This window comes from Callithrix jacchus, chromosome 12 (assembly GCF_049354715.1).
Source record: "Callithrix jacchus isolate 240 chromosome 12, calJac240_pri, whole genome shotgun sequence".
NCBI lineage: Eukaryota > Metazoa > Chordata > Mammalia > Primates > Cebidae > Callithrix > Callithrix jacchus.
The window spans coordinates 48,699,239-48,717,765 of record NC_133513.1 but is presented as its reverse complement, the minus strand read 5'-3'; the positions used below and the strand labels follow the sequence as shown (position 1 = coordinate 48,717,765).

Sequence of the window (18,527 nt, the reverse complement as noted above, 5' to 3'; positions counted from 1 at the left end):
AGAATGGTTATAAATGAGCCTAGGAGAGAATGAGCAGGTTCTTGAAGGTCTTTAGGCCCGTATTTGACTGATTCCTGAGTTCTTTAATTATGTTTAAAACAACACTTAACTGGTTTACAAAATTAGCAGCATTTTTCCTAGAAAGAGACAGGTTTTCTTCCTACTATGAGACGGGTACTCGGAGTTTGAGAGATACGAAAGTTGAGGGTTATAGTCCTATTAATGCCAGGATATAAATTAGACTTATGAATGGTTACTTCCCTGAGGATCTTATTGTAAAAGCAAATGTAGATCTTGTCATGGTTCATAGGGATATGAAGGGTTGTCTCCTGGAACTTCAGTCTGCAGAGCGGAGGGTCTATGACTTTCTTTAGGAGGGGTCCAAGGCTTCAGCCAAGTGTGGCGGCTAACCCGAGACTTTCCCTCATTTGAGCCCCTGGGGTCTGCTTGCCTGAAAGCCATGAGTAAGCAGCAGCCTTTCTCTGATCTCTCCCGTTCCTCTCAGCTTGTCCCTCCTTGTCTCTATTATAAAACACCAAGGTTTTTTGGTACAGTAATGATTCTAGACTCTGTTCTGGCCCCAATGCCAGTTTCTGGAACTTCTGAAGTCACTTTCCTTCTATAAACATACAAGAAGTTAGTTGCCCCATTCTTGTTACCATGTTGCCCTACACCCAACACTAAGTTGTACAGCCATGTATTTATCTTCCTTCTTATTAATTACTCACACAAAGGGATTTTATCTTAAATAACTATGGATTCTTAGAGTATAGCATAGTGTTTTAACATATTGTCAGTATCAAAAGATGTGAATTGAATTTAACTGAACCAAATAAAATTATTCATGGTCACAACCAAAGCCCAAAAATCATCTCAGAAGTTTCTCTTTTATAAACTTCACATACAAAAAAAATTTTAAGAAATAGAGGCTGACAAATTTTAATGAAATAGAGCAAGATGGTGAAATAGGAGTTTTCTGGCTTCACTCTGCTCATGAAAACCCAACTAGCAACATTTTGCAGACAAGAATATCATCCTGAATATCCAAAAACTTTCAAGTGAGGTTCAAACACATTCACATTCGTGTACCATGTAACTGAGAAAAGTCACAATGGAATGCTAAGAGACATGTTCTCTTTTATCATGCCATCCCTGCTCCAAGCTGGCCCAGCCCCACACAGAGAATTTCCCTGGACCCACAGTTTCTGCAATGGGAAAAGTGAGTTGGACTTGAACATTCAGCTCCCTCACCATTCTGAGACCCTCTGCAGGAGGCACACTCATGTATCATCCCGCAGGAAATATTGGGAGCACCGGCTTGATCACTTGGGATCAGTTAGAAACAAAGAATGAGACGGGATTCATAGCAATCAGCCCACAGGTCTTGGTGGTTGCTCTGCATTCTGGCCAATGAAGATGCTATACCAGAGAAATTAGCTAACAGAACCATCAGGCAGGAAACACAGTCCATGGATTTTTCAGGCTTGAGAGTTTAGCCAGATTCTCCACACAGCCCACATACTCTCTTAGATCTTCCCAAGGCTCCATTTCAGAGAAGTAAAGGGCCTAGACAGGCTTGATCCAGGAAGCCAAAGAACAACTTTAGTCAGCCAAAAAGCTCATGACACCATTCTGCCCAGGCAGGAAGACTCCCAACTCCACAGACTACAGACAAGTTAAGGAGCTAAAGTGACTTGACCTGGAAAGGCAAACAGCAGCCTCACTCAACCAAAAAGCACTGCAAACAACCCCAACCAAACAGAAAGACTTCTACCTCTCCACATCTCGGAGAAACATAGTGGCTAGACCAGCTTGAACATAAACTCAAGCAGCAGTTCCAACAAGCCAAAAACGCCTTCCCAAAAGCCCTGCCCAGTCAGGGAGACTCCCGTCTTCATGGATTTCAATCTTCAGTCCTGCATTTGTAAGAATCATAGTCTCTTGTCCCTCCTATCTTGAGCAGTGACTCTGCCTACCCTCAGACACCAGCCTTCAGCCCTAGTAGAGAACAAATCCCAAATTATGGAACTGTCCAATCAGGGAAAATATCTTGTGGCAACTATTACTAGAAGCCATCACAGTTCCCAGCCAGCAGCTTCACCTAAGAGCAAAACCATGCAGCAGTCTCACAGCGGAATGGAACCAAGCCAATAGCCCCACCAAGCATCAGAGCATACGTAGTGGACCAGTCAACTAAACAACAGCACAAGCTCTGCCTGCCAGGAGTTGTCATCATCAGCTAAACTAAATAGTAAAGGTCTATCCAAACCAAAAAGCAATTGTAAAGGCTGGAAGAAAGACTATGTCAAATGCAGAGAAAACAACACAAGAATACAAGGATTACAAACAATCAGGGAATCATTACATCTCCAAAAGACACTAATAAAGTTCAACTGATGTACCTGAAGGTAAAGGGGACCTATATAATGACTAACAAAAAAAATCAGATTAATACTCATAAAGAAGTTCAGGAAACTACAAGTCGTTTTACAGATGGAAAATTTAATGAAAGTTGGAAAACTGACTAAGAAAAAGTGAGAATTTGACAAAAAACAGAAAAAATAAAGAAGAATAAGATAAAAATTTTTAAGATGAAGAATACAACAATTGAAGAGCAAAATTTAATAGAAATCTCCAGCAGCACACTCAATCAAGCAGAAGAAAGAATCAGTGAGCTGGAAGGCAGAAGATTTGAAATTATACAGTGAGAGGAACAAAATGACATAGACTGAAAAAGAATGAAGAAAGTTACAGGAATTATGGAACATTAGCAACAGATTGAAGCTTTGCATAACTGGATTTGCAAAAGGAGAAGAAAATTTAAAAGAGTCAGTATTATTTAAATAAAGTTATAGCCAGAAACTTCTCTAACCTAGGAATAGATGCCAAGACCCAGATACTGGAAATGTAGAGGTCTCCCTTCAATTTTAACCAAAAGGGGAGCACATTAAGGCTTATAATAATCAAATGATCAAAAATCAAAGACAAAATAACATCTGAGAGTTGCAAGAGATAAGAAACATATCATATGTAAAACTATGCCAATATGATTCTCAGTGGATTTCTTGGCAGAAACCCTGCAAACTAGGAAAGAATAGAATGAGGTGTTCAAAGTGCTGAAGGTAAAAAATGACAACCAAGAATAGTGGTTCCAGCAAAACTCTCCTTCAAAAATGAGAGAGAAATAAAAAACTTCCCACAAAAACAAAAGCAAAAGAGATTAGGATCACTAGACTTGTCTTACAGGAATGGCTAAAGGAAGATCTTTAAACTTAAACAGAAAGTTCCTCATTAATAACAGAAGACACAAGAAAGCGTGAAAGTCACTGATACAAATAAAACAGAGCCATATTCAGAATACCTTAAAACTATATTGATAATGTAAGGCAATTTTATCTGAGTACTATAGTTAAATGACAAAACTAGTCAAAATAAGTATAGATAAGTTGTTAAGGGATATATATTCTGAAGTGTTGTGAATTCTGGAATCAAAAATATACAGTATTGGGGAGGGGAAAATTGAAATTGTAGAGAATTGTTGTATGCAATCAAAGTCAAGTTGTTATTAGCTGGAAAAAGGATGTTATAAGTGGAAGATGTTCTATGTAAACCTCATGGTAACCTCAAAACAAAAGTCCTTACCAGAAAACAAAACAAAAAAGAAAAACATACAGAATATACTACCATAGAAAACTATCAAATCACACAAAAAACTCAACAAGAGAGAAAGAAACAAAGTAACTTTAAACAACCAGAAAACAATTTTTAAATGGCATTAGTAAGTTCTTCCATATCAATAATTATCATTTTAAAAAAATTTTATTGCATTTTAGGTTTTGGGGTATATGTGCAGAACATGCAAGATAGTTGCATAGCTACACACATGGCAATGTGATTTGCTGCCTTCCTCCCCTTCATCTATATCTGGCATTTCTCCCCATGCTATCTCTCCCCAACTCCCCACCACCCACTGTCCCTTCCCTACTCCCCCCAACAGACCCCAGTGTCCAGTGCTCCCCTCCCTGTGTCCATATGTTCTCATTGTTCAACACCCACCTATGAGTGAGAACATGCAGCATTTCATTTTCTGTTCTTGTGTCAGTTTGCTGAGAATTATGGTCTCCAGGTTCATCCATGTCCCTACAAAGGACACAAACTCATCATTTTTGATGGCTGCATAATATTCCATGGTGTATATGTGCCACATTTTCCCTGTCTAGTCTATCATTGATGGGCATTTGAGTTGGTTCCAGGTCTTTGCTATTGTAAACAGTGCTGCAATGAACATTCGTGTGCATGTGTCCTTATAGTAGAATGATTTATAATCCTTTGGATATATACCCATTAATGGGATTGCTGGGTCAAATGGAATTTCTATTTCTAAGTCCTTGAGGAATCACCACACTGTCTTCCACAATGGTTGAACTAATTTACATTCCCACTAGTAGTGTAAAAGTGTTCCTATTTCTCCACATCCTCTCCAGCATCTGTTGTCTCCAGATTTTTTAATGATTGCTATTCTAACTGGCGTGAGATGATATCTCAATGTGGTTTTAATTTGCATTTCTCTAATGACTAGTGATGATGAGCATTTTTTCATATGTTTATTGGCCTCATGTATGTCTTCTTTTGTAAAGTGTCTGTTCATATACTTTGCCCATTTTTGAATGGGCTTGTTTGTCTTTTTCCCGTAAATCTGTTTGAGTTCTTTGTAAATTCTGGATATCAGCCCTTTGTCAGATGGGTAAACTGCAAAAATTTTTTCCCATTCTGTTGGTTGCTGATTCAGTCTAATGACTGTTTCTTTTGCCATGCAGAAGCTGTGGAGGTTGATTAGGTCCCATTTGTCTATTTTGGCTTTTGTTGCCAATGCTTTTGGTGTTTTGGTCATGAAGTCCTTGCCTATTCCTATGTCCTCAATGGTTTTGCCTAGATTTTCTTCTATGGTTTTTATGGTGTTAGGCCTTATGTTTAAGTCTTTAATCCATCTGGAGTTAATTTTAGTGTAAGGTGTCAGGAAGGGGTCCAGTTTCTGCTTTCTGCACATAGCTAGCCAGTTTTCCCAACACCATTTATTTATTAAACAGGGAATCCTTTCCCCATTGCTTGTTTTTGTCAGGTTTGTCAAAGATCAAATGGTTGTAGATATGTTGTGCTGCCTCTGAGGCCTCTGTTCTGTTCCATTGTTCTATATATCTGTTTTGGTACCAGTACTATGCTGTTTTGATTACTGTAGCCTTTTAGTATAGTTTGAAGTCTGGTAGTGTGATGCCTCCTGCTGTGTTCTTTTTGCTCAGAATTGACTTGGCTATGTGGGCTCTCCTTTGGATCCATATAAAGTTTAACGTGGTTTTTTCCATTCTGTGAAGAAGGACATTGGTAGCTTGATGGGGATAGCATTGAATCTATAAATTACTTTGGGCAGTATGACAATTTTCAAGATATTGATTCTTCCTAACCATGAACTTAAGTGTAAATAAATTATCCCATAAAAAAACACAAGATATAGAGTGACTGAATGAATTAAAAAGAATAAAAAAGAACCAACAATATGCTGCCTATAAAATACTCACCACACCTTTAAAGACAAATACAAATTGAAAGTGAAGGGATGGAAGAAACATATTCCATGAAATAGAAAACTAAAGTAGAGCAAAGGTAGCTATGTTTATGTCAAATAAAATAGACTTAGAATCAAAAACCATAACAAAAGATGTATTAGTCTGCTCTTACACTACTTATAAAGACATATTCAAGATGGGGTAATTCATAAAGAAAAGAGGTTTAATTGACTCACAGTTCCACTTGGCTGAGGAGGCCTCACAATTATGACAGAAGGTGGATAAGGAGCAAAATCACATCTTAATTGGTGGCAGGCAGGTGTGGGGGAATCCCCTTTATAAAAGCATCAGAGCTTGTGAGACTTATTCACTATCATGAGAATAGCATGGGAAAGAACCACCCCCATGATGTAATTACCTCCCACTGGGTCCCTTGCTTAATATGTAATTATAGGAGCTACAATTCAAGATGAGATTTGCCATGGGAACACAGCCAAACCATATCAGCAGACAAATAAGGATATTGTATAATGATAACATGGTCAATTCATAAACAAGTTATAACTATTGTAAATATGTATGTACCCAATGTGAGAGCACCTAAATATGTGAAACAGATATTAAAATATCTGAAGAAAGAGATAGACTGTGATGCAATAATAGCAGGGTTCTTTAACTCCCCATTTCCAACAATGGAAAGATCATTCAGAAAGAAAGTTAGTAAGGAAACTTGGACTGTAACAACACTTTAGACCAAATGAACCTAACAGACATATACAGAATATTCCATTCAGCAGCAACAGAGTGCACATTCTTCCCAATCACACACAGAATATTTTCCAGGATAGTTCACATGTCAGGACACAAAACAAGTCTCAGCAAATTTAAGAAGATTGAAGTTATATCAAATACCATTTCTAACCACAATGGTTTAAAGCTAGAAATTAAGAAGAGGAATTTGGAAATTTGAGATATATGAAAATTAAACAACTGCTCCTGAACAACAAATAGGCAATGAAAAAACTAAAATGCAAATTTAAAAATATCTTGAGAAAAATAAAAATGGAAACACAACATACCAAAACTTATGAGATATAGCAAAAGCAACTATAAGAGGAATGTTATCCTGGAATTGAAGATAAATGAGGTGTTATCCCTGAAATGCGAGGTTGGTTCAACCTACACAGATCAGTAAATGTGATATGTTAAATTAACAGAATAAAAGACAAAGAAAGGATCATCTTTTTTGATGCAGAAAAAGCATTTGACAAAATTTAGCATCCTTTCATGATAAAAACTCTTGCCAAATTACATATAAGAAAATGTACCTCAACAAAGTCACAGCTAACGGTATACTAAAAGTGAAAAATTGAAAGCCTCTAATATTGGTTATAAGACAAGGATACCCACTCACCATTTTTATTCAGCAGAGTATTGGAATCCTTGCCCAAACAATTAGGCAAGAGAAAGAAGTAAGTGGTATCTAAATAGAAAAGGAAGAAGAGAAATTGTCACTGTTTGCTGGTGACATGTTCTTACATGCAGAAATCCTACAGATACCACCAAGAAACTGTTAAAGATAAATACATGCAATATATCATAAATGGTGCTGGCAGAGCTGGATTTCTACATTGAGAAGAACATGCTGAATCCTTACTTTACACCATATATAGAAAGCAACTCAAAATAAAAGCTTAAATGTAAGACTAGAAACTCGAAAACTACTAGAAGAAAAACTAGGGGAAAAAATGATATCCCATGATTTTGGGCAATGAGTTTTTGGATTTGACCCCAAAAGTTTGGAAGTAAATCAAAAATAGACAAATTATGTCTGTTTTTCATCCAACTGAAAAGCTGCTGCACAGCAAAAGAAACAATTAGTAGTGCACAGAGACCGCCTACAGAATGGAAAAAAATCTGTAAGCCATACATCTGATAACTGATTAATATCTAAAATATATAAGGAGCTCAAACAACTTAATAGCAAGAAGACCAAAAAATGTAAAAATGAGCAAGGGACAAAAATAGATATTTCTCAAAAAAAGACATACAAATGGACAACATACATATGAGAAAAATTGCTCAGCATTGCTAATCACTGGGAAAATGCAAATTAAAACTGCAATGAGCTATCATCTCACACCTGTCAGAATGACTTTTATCAAAAAGATGAAAGATAATAAGTGTTGTTGAAGATGTAGATAAAGGAGAACCCTTGAAGACTTGTGGTGGGAATGGAATTTAGTACACCTCTTATGGAAAACAGTATGAAGGGCCCTCAAATAACTAAAAATCGAATTACGACATGATCCAGCAATGTACTTGTGGATATTTACCCAAACGTTTTAAAATCAATTTGTGGACCACATTGGACTCCCATATTTATTACAGCACTATTCACAATAGCTAAAGTTTGAAATCCATAAGTGTCTATCAACAGATAAATATACAAAAAATATGCATAATGGAATACTATTCAGCCTTAAAAAAGGAAAAAATTCTGTCATTTGCAATGACATGAATGGAATTACAGAGCATTATGCTAAGTAAAATATACACAGAAAAATACTGCATACTGCAAAATGTCACTTTTTTTTTTTTGAGGAGTCTCCCTTTCACCCAGGCTGGAGTGCAGTAGCAGGATCTCAGCTCACTGAAACCTCTGGGTTCAAGTGATTCTCCTGCCTCAGCCTCCTGAGTAGCTGGGATTACAGGCACCCGCCACCATGCCTGGCTAATTTTTGCAGTTTTAGTAGAAAAGGGGTTTCACCATGTTGTCCAGGCTGGTCTTGAACTTCTGACCTCTAGTAATCCACCCGCCTTGGCCTCCCAAAGTTCTGGGATTACAAGCATGAGCCACTGTGCCTGGCCTGCATAGTCTCACTTATATGTGAAATCTAAAACAATCACATATATAGAAGCAAAGACTAGAATGGTGGTTACAGAAGTGGGAGATAGAGAAATGGGAAGATGATAGTGAAAGGATATAAAATTTCATTTAGGTTAGAGGATTACGTTTTTGTTTGTTGTGTGCACAGTATGGTGAATACAGTTAATAATAATGTACATTTCAGCATTGCTAAGAGAGTGAATTTCAAATGTTCTTATCACAAAAAAGCTATTTGAGGGGATATGTTATCTAGCTTGATTTACTTACTTCACATCATAGTCATAAATTATGGCATCTCTTTGAACCCCATAAATTGATAAGATTATAAATTGTCAATTTACAGTAACATGATTTAATTCCTTAGTATGTCTCTTTTGAGACCCCACGAGGCAGATGAGGAAGCAGTCATAAACAGGAGTCCCAAAGTTTGATCACTAGGCTGATGATTCCACTATTTTAATTCATGATGTTGTCATGTTTAAACTCTCTTAAGTAGAGGTGGGGCCTTGGAACTTGTAAAAATAAACCAGTCATCCAGAGTAAACAATGTTGGAGATGTTTGCCCTACTGCTACAGGGTTGTTGGTTATTTGTTTCCTCTCAAGAAGTCTACTTATTACTTCTTCAGTCTCTGGGAGAGGATTTAATATGGAGATCCATGTTTCAATTAGGAAAATATGAAGGTTTTAAAAAGTCTCTATTGACAACCTTAAGACAACTGTCTGAATATTGACAAACTCATTACTACAATTATGTATAAAAATATTATGTTAATATGAGACAAGATAAATATAATGTTTCATTTTTGAATATTACAGAAGATTGCCAAAAAAGAATTTTGTTATTTTTTGAAATTGCAATAAAAACTGGTATCTTTTTTGTATTTATGACATTTCACATAAGCACAAGTGGTTCATATCAATACAATGTAATTATTGGAAGCACTTAAAAATAAAAAGAACCATAACAAATAAAGACGTTTTATAACAACAAGAGTCTCTTTAAAATCTTCATGGTAGATAACAATGGGGTAAAAATTAAAAACGAAGAGAATAGCTCTCTATTCATTAAGTAGGAAAAATTGCTTTAAGAAGAAAGTAAAATACAGTTTTGTCCCTGTTAAATGTGTTTATCAAACAACCTCTACATCTTTTATCTACCGACCAGTACTTTTCTAATAAATTAAAAGATAAGCGAAGCTGAGAAAATACAACATCAATCTTTAAAAATCCGTTCAAGACATGCAACTGAAGGAAGGCATGACTCTAGAAGTTATCCTTGGCTGTTTTCTCTTCCTCAACCATTCTTAACCTTTGCTGAGAAATTCAACTTCGTGGATTTGTCAATACAATCTTTGTGAGTTTCCAACACTCTGGATCTCTTTCCTGAGCTTCAGCATCAAATACCGACTCTCTGCTTGACATCTGCTATTGTGTATTCCATTTTCAATGCTTGGTATTATCTATTTCAAGGAAAACAACTTGTATTCATTACTATTAGTAAGATTGGGTCTCAGGAAACTTAGATGGTGTTAAATTACTTCGGGATTCATTTCATTTTTATATTCAGGATGTCAAGAGTTGATCAAGACTCTCTCCTTGACCACTCTGTAGTCAGACTCCTCTGAGCTCTCTTCTAGACTAGGCCTAAACCTTAACTTATGAGAACAACAAACTACTAGCACAAAGAACTTTGCCCACTCTGCAGCTGATTGGCAAGACACTGTGTCAGAGACCTACTTTCCTTCTCTTTGGTTCCTCTGCTATTCATGACTTCCATTCCCCACACTACCTCTTGTTACAAGATTTCCGCTATAATGTCAGTGATTATGGCTGCATTCCAGCCAACTGGAAGAAGGAGAAAAGGAGGGAAAAAACAGCATGACCTTTAAAAACAATTCTTGGAAGCTGCTTGCACTACCTCTGCTGATGTTACATGGTCATGCTAAGCTCCAGGGAGGATGGAACTATATAGACTTTATTTTGGGCAACCGTTGTGTTCTACAAATTCTGGGGATTACTTATTGCTTAAAAAAAAAAAAAAAAAAGGAGAGAAGAGACATTAGGGTATAGCTAGCATGCACCACCACACCACTTTTAAAACTGCTTCTTTTTATTGAAATAGTTCTCTTAATTTAGTCATCAGAATCAAAATTTGTCATCTCTTCAGCCTGCAAATAAAATTGAAGACATGCATCTCTTTAATGAAATAAGTATGTTTAATTAGATGATCTCTAATATCCCTTTCAGGTATCTCATAAAATAAGGTATCATTTGCTAAGAACTATCAAATCCTCTTGTATAGTATATCTTATAATGAATATAAGACCTAAAAATAAGAGCAGTCAGTGGCTCCCAATATGTATTAGTCGAAATGCAATTGAAAGAGCACTAAACCAGATTTATTAAGACTTGGAGAGATATGGTCTGCCAGTCAGGGAGTTAGGGGGGGAAACTGGCAAAATGACACCACTTTTTAGGAAAATCCAAGAGTGTGAGTTTGTGATTTAGTGTCAAGAGATGAGTTCACTTGGAGCAGATCAAAACCTGGAAATAGATTTTCTGAAATTGAAATATTCTCAAAATACTAAAACAAATGTTACTTGTCAAAATGTGTTGCTTTTAATTAATGATATGATTTTGATTTTGTAATTGATATTTTATTTTGAATTAGTGCCTTAGTATTTATAAATAGTATTTATTTTTTCTTTTTTAAAAACATATTATGCTTTTGATACAAATGGAAATTGGTCCCTCGTTTCTCTGTGTTAGAATGACCTATTTATGAATAAAAACATAGATTTTGCCCTGAAAATCTTGGAGCCCAAATTTTTGTGACAATATTTTTGAAGAGATATTTCAATTTCTTCCATTATAATTTGATAATTAAAATTTGTTAACCCTCAATAAAATCTATTTTGATATTGCTGCCTACAAAATCATTCATTTACCAAAGCATTAAAATATATTATATTATTGATAATATGATTATAACCCATTTTTCTGTGTAATACGTCTAGGAGATACATGTTTTTCTTAACAACTTTGCCAAAGTTTGTGTGTATTTTATCGTTTTAAAGAATTACATTTTAAATATGTTTAACTCCATTTGTCTTTTAAATTTATGTTTTTGCCTGTATTAATTACTTTCATCTGCTTACCTCAAGTATATCTTTAAACTCCCTTTTTATGACTTCCTGAATTATATGTTTAGTTCATTTATTTTCACATTTTTCACTTAAAAATACAAAGAAAGTCAAATATGATTTTGCCACCGAATACAACTTTAACCAGATGCCCAGACTCCCTGTCCCCTTCCATTTTTTAGATAATATGTCTTCTCAAATGTAATCGAGAATGAATTTTTTCCTTCATTCTTTTGGGTTAAGTCTATTAAGTAAAGATTTTTCATTGTTCTTCCTAGAGTAAAATCTATATACTCTCCTTATTTGAAATGGATTTTGTCACAGATTTTATAGGTTATGCTTCAAAGATTTTAATGTAAATCAGAGATGAGAATGCTATAACTAAAGATTTTATTATGATAGAGGCTCCACTAAGCCTATTAATTGTTAAAAATGACTTAAATTTAGATGCAATTTGTTGAATAAAAGTTTATGAGTTACTTTTTCCGTGTGTAGCAGATGCCTTTAAAATCTGCTCTTTTAAACCACAGGTGATTGCAGTTGCTTCTGCTCCTCAGGGAATTATCTCTAGAGGTGACAGCTGGCTACATTAACAAAATCCTTTGAAATTGGGCTGTGCATTTGAAAAGTGAAGTCCATAGAGTTTAGATAGAGGTATCAAAACAAATAAATATTTAAATTGCTTAGCTAAAAAATAAGAAATAACAGGGACATTTTCAGTGTGGGAAAGTAGAAGAGGGAAGTAAGGCAAGTGAGCTGAAGGGGAAGGAGAAAGAAACAAGCAGCATAAAGAGGCATCCTGAGAAATATCAGCCCCTGTACAATTCAGAACAGTCCATGAATATTTATTGATTTTATTTATTTTTTATTTATTTTTTTGGAAACAGAGTCTCACTCTAGAGTCTCACTCTGCCACCCAGGCTGGAGTGCAGTGGTGTGATCTCGTCCCACTGCAACCTCTGCCTCCCAGGTTCAAGTGATTCTTCTGCCTCAGTCTCCTGAGTAGCTGGGATTTCAGGCGTGTGCCACCATGCCCAGCTAATTTTCATATTTTTAGTAGAGATGGGGTTTTGCCATGTTGGCCAGGCTGGTCTTGAACTCCTGACCTCAGGTGATCCACCCACCTGGGCCTCCCAAAGTGCTAGGATAACAGGTATGAGCCACCGCGCCTGGCCAACCCTATGAATATTTTAAAGCATAGGTGTCAAGTATTTAATCATGAATATTGTTGTGTGGTATTTTCTGTCATCATCTTATTCCTTTCCATTCCACTGAAGCTTCATTAAAATCAAATACCAGCAACAGCCTATAGTAAGAGGAATTATAGGAAATCAAGGACATTACTTCATATTCTTCCTTTCAGTTGTAGCACAGAGGAAAGGACATGTGGTCTAGATTTCAGACACAGGAAGGTTGACCTGCAGCTGATTATAAGAAGTGGCAAGAGCACAGGCCTCTCATCAAAATTAGGCTATTCACATAGATTTTGAATAAACAATATAGATTCTTATTGATATGACTCTCATTATTAAGGTTCTACATTGTCAGTATTCCTGCCTTGCTTGGTGTGAATTCAATAAAAGTTTGAAAGGGAGTTAAGGAGCCAAATAAGTGGAATACCAACACTTAACATACTTATTTGTATATCTTAACCTTTGTAAGGTTAAGCTTTCTCCTTCGCCAATCATTCCATAATTTACTCTCTTTTTTTCCTTTTTTTTTAAGACAAAGTCTCGCTATGTTGCCCAGGCTGGAGTGCAGTGGCGTGATCTTGGCTCACTGCAACCTCCACTTCCGAGGTTCAAGAGATTCTCCTGCTTCAGCCTCTGAAGTAGCTGGATTACAGACACATGCCATCACATCCGGCTAATTTTTTGTATTTTTTAGTAGATATAAGGTTTCCCCATGTTGGCCAGGCTGGTCTCGAACTCCTGACCTCAGGCGGTCTGCCCACTTTGGCCGTGCAAAGTGCTGGCATTACAGGTGGGAACCACCGCACCGAGCCCCATAATTTGATTCCAACTTTTTGTTGCCACCTCTCATGAAAGGACTAAGATAAGCTAAGATAGAGTATTTTTTTTTTTGAGACAGACTCTCACTCTGTCACCAAGCTCGAGTGCAGTGGCCAGATCTCAGCTCACTGCAACCTCTGCCTCCCAAGTTCAAGGCATTCCTCTGCCTCAGCCTCCTAAGTAGCTGTTACGACAGGCACGCACCACTACGCCAGGCTAATTTTTTGTATGTTAGTAGAGATGGGGTTTCACCCTGTTGGCTAGTATGGTTTCCATTTCCTGACCTTGTGATCCACCTGCCTCAGCCTCCCAAGGTGCTGGGATTCGGGGTGTGAGCCACTGCGCCCAGCCGCTAAGATAGAGAATTTAAGATATTACTGTGTGCATTCTATTCCTGCATAACCTGAGTGGAACTCTCTTTGCTGTCACTAAATGTAGAGACTTTATTTCTTTTTCTTGCTATCCAGTCTCACTAGCAATATATTCTGTAGGAAATCTAGCAAGTTTCTGACTCATAGATGCAACCTTCTATATTTTACAGGTTGATAGAGTTTGTTTATTTTATTATTTCTTTGTTTTTTTGTGTGTGTGTGAAGCCCCCACATTTAGGTTACCTGATGCACAGTAAGTTCAACACGGACATATTAGTGCTTAGGAACAGAGAAAGGTTTATTTGATTTGGCTAAAGTGTGAGGGTGGGAGAGACAAATTTGTCAAATCTAACGTGTGTTTGAACATGGCAGCTTTTATGAGTAAGGTGAGTAGTCGGAGGGGAGATCCCCTGAGGATCAAATCTCTTGTGCCCCTTGGTCCGGTCAAACTGCTGGACACCATCAGGGAAGTCTGCATGACCTAAGAATCATTGTCCTTTGAAAGAAAACCAAGTGCATTATTCTTTCAGGTGGCCCCTAGGGGTTAGTATATTAGCCAATTATTCGTGACTACTCTCTACTGAAATGAATATGTGCAAGCAGCCATGCACACAGGAAAAAAAAAGGACAAAGAAAAAGGAAACTAAGTAAAACAAAAATCTTATGATTTTCATAAGATAGGCTCAGTTTCTTTCAGTTTTAGAAAGAAATGGAACAGTCTCAAATCACTGTTTGAAGAAGAAAGCTAATTTTTTAAAAGAAAAATGAAATCTAGCCATTTCACTTTTGGTCATTCACACAGTATGTCTCACATTCGTTTTTTTCTTCCCAATACACCATCGCATGATTCATTCAAGGCTTGCAGCCTCACACTTGGAACTTGCCAGTAGACTCCTACTTCCAGTTTATGAGAAATGTTACTCTATATTCACATTAAAGGTGGATTTTCCATCCATGCCATACAACAGGGAGAAGTGCAGTTTGCTAAATAACATTTCTCTAAGATCCCTAATTAAAATATTTTATTGTCGTTCTTATTTAAAGAATCATAGGTATCAGTGTATAAAGAAATAAACTTTTTTCCTCACATTATCTCAAATATGAGCTCCTTAGCAAGTGTCTACAGAGGATTCGTGCTTTGTGTTTTATTGTTTTCATATGTACTACATCATAATGCTTAAGGGTCCTTCTCTCTGTCTCTGCAATGTGGCTCTTTGGGCCACTGCTCAATGGCATCTCTTTGAAAGCCCACACCATGTTCCTCATGACTTTCTCTATTCATTCCTGTTCTACCACCTGGGACACTAACTACTTCATGTCCCTCAAGGACTTCAGCACCTGCCGTCCACCCTTACTTCAGCCCTTTTGATCTCTGCTGTCTTTCCAAGTGACACACATCATTAAGGGTATGTCCCTGCTAACTGTCAATCTCACAATCTCTGGATCTTCTCAACAAAAGTCTTCAATTCCATCAGGCCACAACTCTGTGGAGGCACAGCTCTATCTCAGCCTAATCCTCACCAAAAACATCCTACGTATAAACTTTCATAAGCTAAAGTCTTCCTCTCTGATCATATTGCAGGCCCAATATGGATTTAGCCATTCACTACTTTATTTACTGTCCCTAATGGACTGCCTACCATGTTTCATCAGTCCCAGATCTACTATCAGGCAACCAAACCCTTACTTCCAGCACATTAGAGTATCCTGCTCCAGTCCTAAACCCCAAATCTTGCTATAAAAATTAAATCACCTTATAACATAACACTAAAAGCATCTAACTGGTAAAAATTCTTTTATGCCTCTCTCTCCCTGATTTTGTAGATTTTGATCTTAAAGAGAAAAATCTAAAGAAGAATGTACCCATTATTAGCAGATGAGGATACTTGAGAATGTTAACATTTTGATAAGACAGATATTAAGAAAAGATTTCATGTTGTTTTATCAATGTATTCTAATAGCCCATGTACAACATGTAAATGAACTGGAGAACATTATTTCCACATCTGAGGGAAACAGAAGATGTAATTTGTTACTTACTGCATAATGGGGAAAATGGAAATTTATAAAACCACCTGAAGAACTTTAAATATATCAATGCCTGGACCCTCTAACAGATCAATTAAATCAAAATATCTGCTGTTGGGTTTAGGCATTAGTATTTATTCTAATTTGTACAGGTGAATTATAAGACTCATACAGGGCTGAGAAGTACTCATCTATGTAAAAGGTTAAATGTTACCTAACTCTGACAATAGATCATTCTGAGAACCATCAGAAGCCATGGTCGCGTTAAGGGTTCACATGTTTATTTTCTATTTCCTGAGATTTAATTTGCCCAGATGGCTTCCTAATTGATTTGTTTTACTTTAGGTTCGTTGAAAATCTCACTCATTCAAAATGAACCCAAAATGTACTATGAATTTTAATTACTGTGTGTGTGTTTGGTGATTTTAGCTTAAATCTGAGGTTTTATCATACAGTGAGAACATACAGAACTTCTGCTAATGTGGAATAACTTGAAAACTAAAGTATTGGTTTCCAATTTCAGCTTTTCACACGGAATCGTGATTTTATTGTTTATTAGCTAATGTATTCAGAATGACTCTACAGTAGTCCACCCTCATCCGAGTTTTGCTGTCTGTGATTTCCGTTACCCGTGGTCAACCACTGTCTGAAAATATTAAGCAGAAATTAATTAAATAGAAATTTCCTGAAATAAACAATTCATAAGTTACATACCATTCTGGGCTTCGTCAGAGTCTACTTTGTCTACTTTGTAGAGTCCCTCTGAGGGAATGTGTTCTCTTTCTGGGTCCACGAAGGGGGATAGCTTTAAGGGCAAGAATTTCCCTGGCGCCATGCCTGCTCCCATCTCTCTCCATCCGGGAGATTCAACAGTTTATGTTTGAATTTCTCTGGCGCGGGAAGAAACTAAACGTCAATCACTCCAGCGGAAGTTCTAAGGAACTCCTTTCATTGGCCCAGCGTCTTGGAGAAGGTAGGGGTTTCTCCCAGGATAAAAGTTCATGCTCCCTCACCTGCACTGGATTTTCTAGCTTCCCGGAATCCCCTTCCACGGGGTGGGAGCTCCCTCTGGGATTTTCTCCTCTGGAATCCCCTTCCATACTCTTCGTGGAAGCCTTTCTCTTCTCCTTTCCTTCTCTTTTCTCTACCTAAATAAAATCACCTTTCTGCAACACTTTTTTGGGTCCGATATTCACTTTGAGCATACGGTGAAGCTGAAGCGGCCCCACAGCTTATTTATTAAGAGATTGGAGGGCTGGATGCCGTGGCTCAAGGGACCGGGCGCGGTGGCTCAAGCCTGTAATCCCAGCACTTTGGGAGGCCGAGGCGGGTGGATCATGAGGTCAAGAGATCGAGACCGTCCAGGTCAACATGGTGAAACCCCTTCTCTACTAAAAATACAAAAAATTAGCTGGGCATAGTGGCGCGTACCTGTAATCCCAGCTACTCAGGAGGCTGAGGCAGGAGAATTGCCTGAACCCAGGAGGCGGAGGTTGCGGTGAGCCGAGATTGCGCCATTGCACTCCAGCCTGGGTAACAAGAGCGAAACTCCGACTCAAAAAAAAAAAAAAAGAGATTGGAGGCCAAGAACCCACAACGATCACCGGCATTCAAGAAAAACCCGGTTACACCTGTTTGTCCTGTGACTTCATGCTGTCTAAGCACCTGCCCTTAGTCACATACTAGCCCTTTTGGTTACCAGAATGACTTTTCAGAGAGCCCAATACTTGTCAAGAAACTCTTATTTTACTTAATAATGGCCCAAAAGCATAATAGTAGTGATGCTGGCAGCTCAGATATGCCAAGTGAAAGTTCTTAATAGAAAAAGAATAAATGATCATATGCTAAGGTCACTAAGCTCTGTAGTAATAACGAAACTTCTATCTATGAAATTGTGAATAACATATTGTTATAATTGTTCTATTTTATTAGTCATTGTTATCTCTTACTGAACCAGTTTATTAATTAAACTTTGTCATAGGTATGTATATATAGAAAGAAAACCAGTGTTTATAGGGTTTAGGATTCAGTACTATTTATGGTTGCTAGCATCCACTAGGGATCTTGGGACATATACCCCCATGGACAGGAGGGCACTGCTGTAACTATCTTGTTTTCAAGGAAGCATTCTCAGTTAAGCATGATGTTTTATTTTCTTGTTATTTTTTACATTTCTCTGTCTTAAATTTTATTTATTGCAGAGGTGATGGAATGGGTGATGTACTTTCTAGATTAAAACTAGATTTGATCCATATGTACAGTCAAAACTGCTTGTAAATAAGATGAACAAACAGCTCAGGGGTGACTGTTGCAAAAAATACTGTCTCATTACAGTGAGATGACCCGCTTTGTCTGATCCAGTGTATGTATATTTCTCTAGGACCACCAGTTGATCAGGTTACCCCGTAGGCATTGCCTGTTCTCACCGCCACGCTTCTGGCTGGCCTGCTATGGAACAACATAGGAGTGACACAGCATGAACATGGGATGAAATGTTGTCATAGCCTGCATTACACACACA

At 37.3% G+C, this 18,527-nt stretch overlaps 1 long non-coding RNA gene across 1 annotated transcript in view; it reads right to left on the bottom strand.

The window, feature by feature from the left end:
• The window catches only part of LOC118146282 (uncharacterized), a 122,262-nt gene extending 105,385 nt beyond the window's left edge, over positions 1 to 16,877 (bottom strand). The window contains exon 1 of the long non-coding RNA XR_004731904.3: positions 16,721 to 16,877. This is a non-coding gene — a long non-coding RNA (uncharacterized LOC118146282). The remainder of the gene's footprint in view (positions 1 to 16,720) is intronic.
• Between the last annotated feature and the right edge of the window lie 1,650 nt (positions 16,878 to 18,527).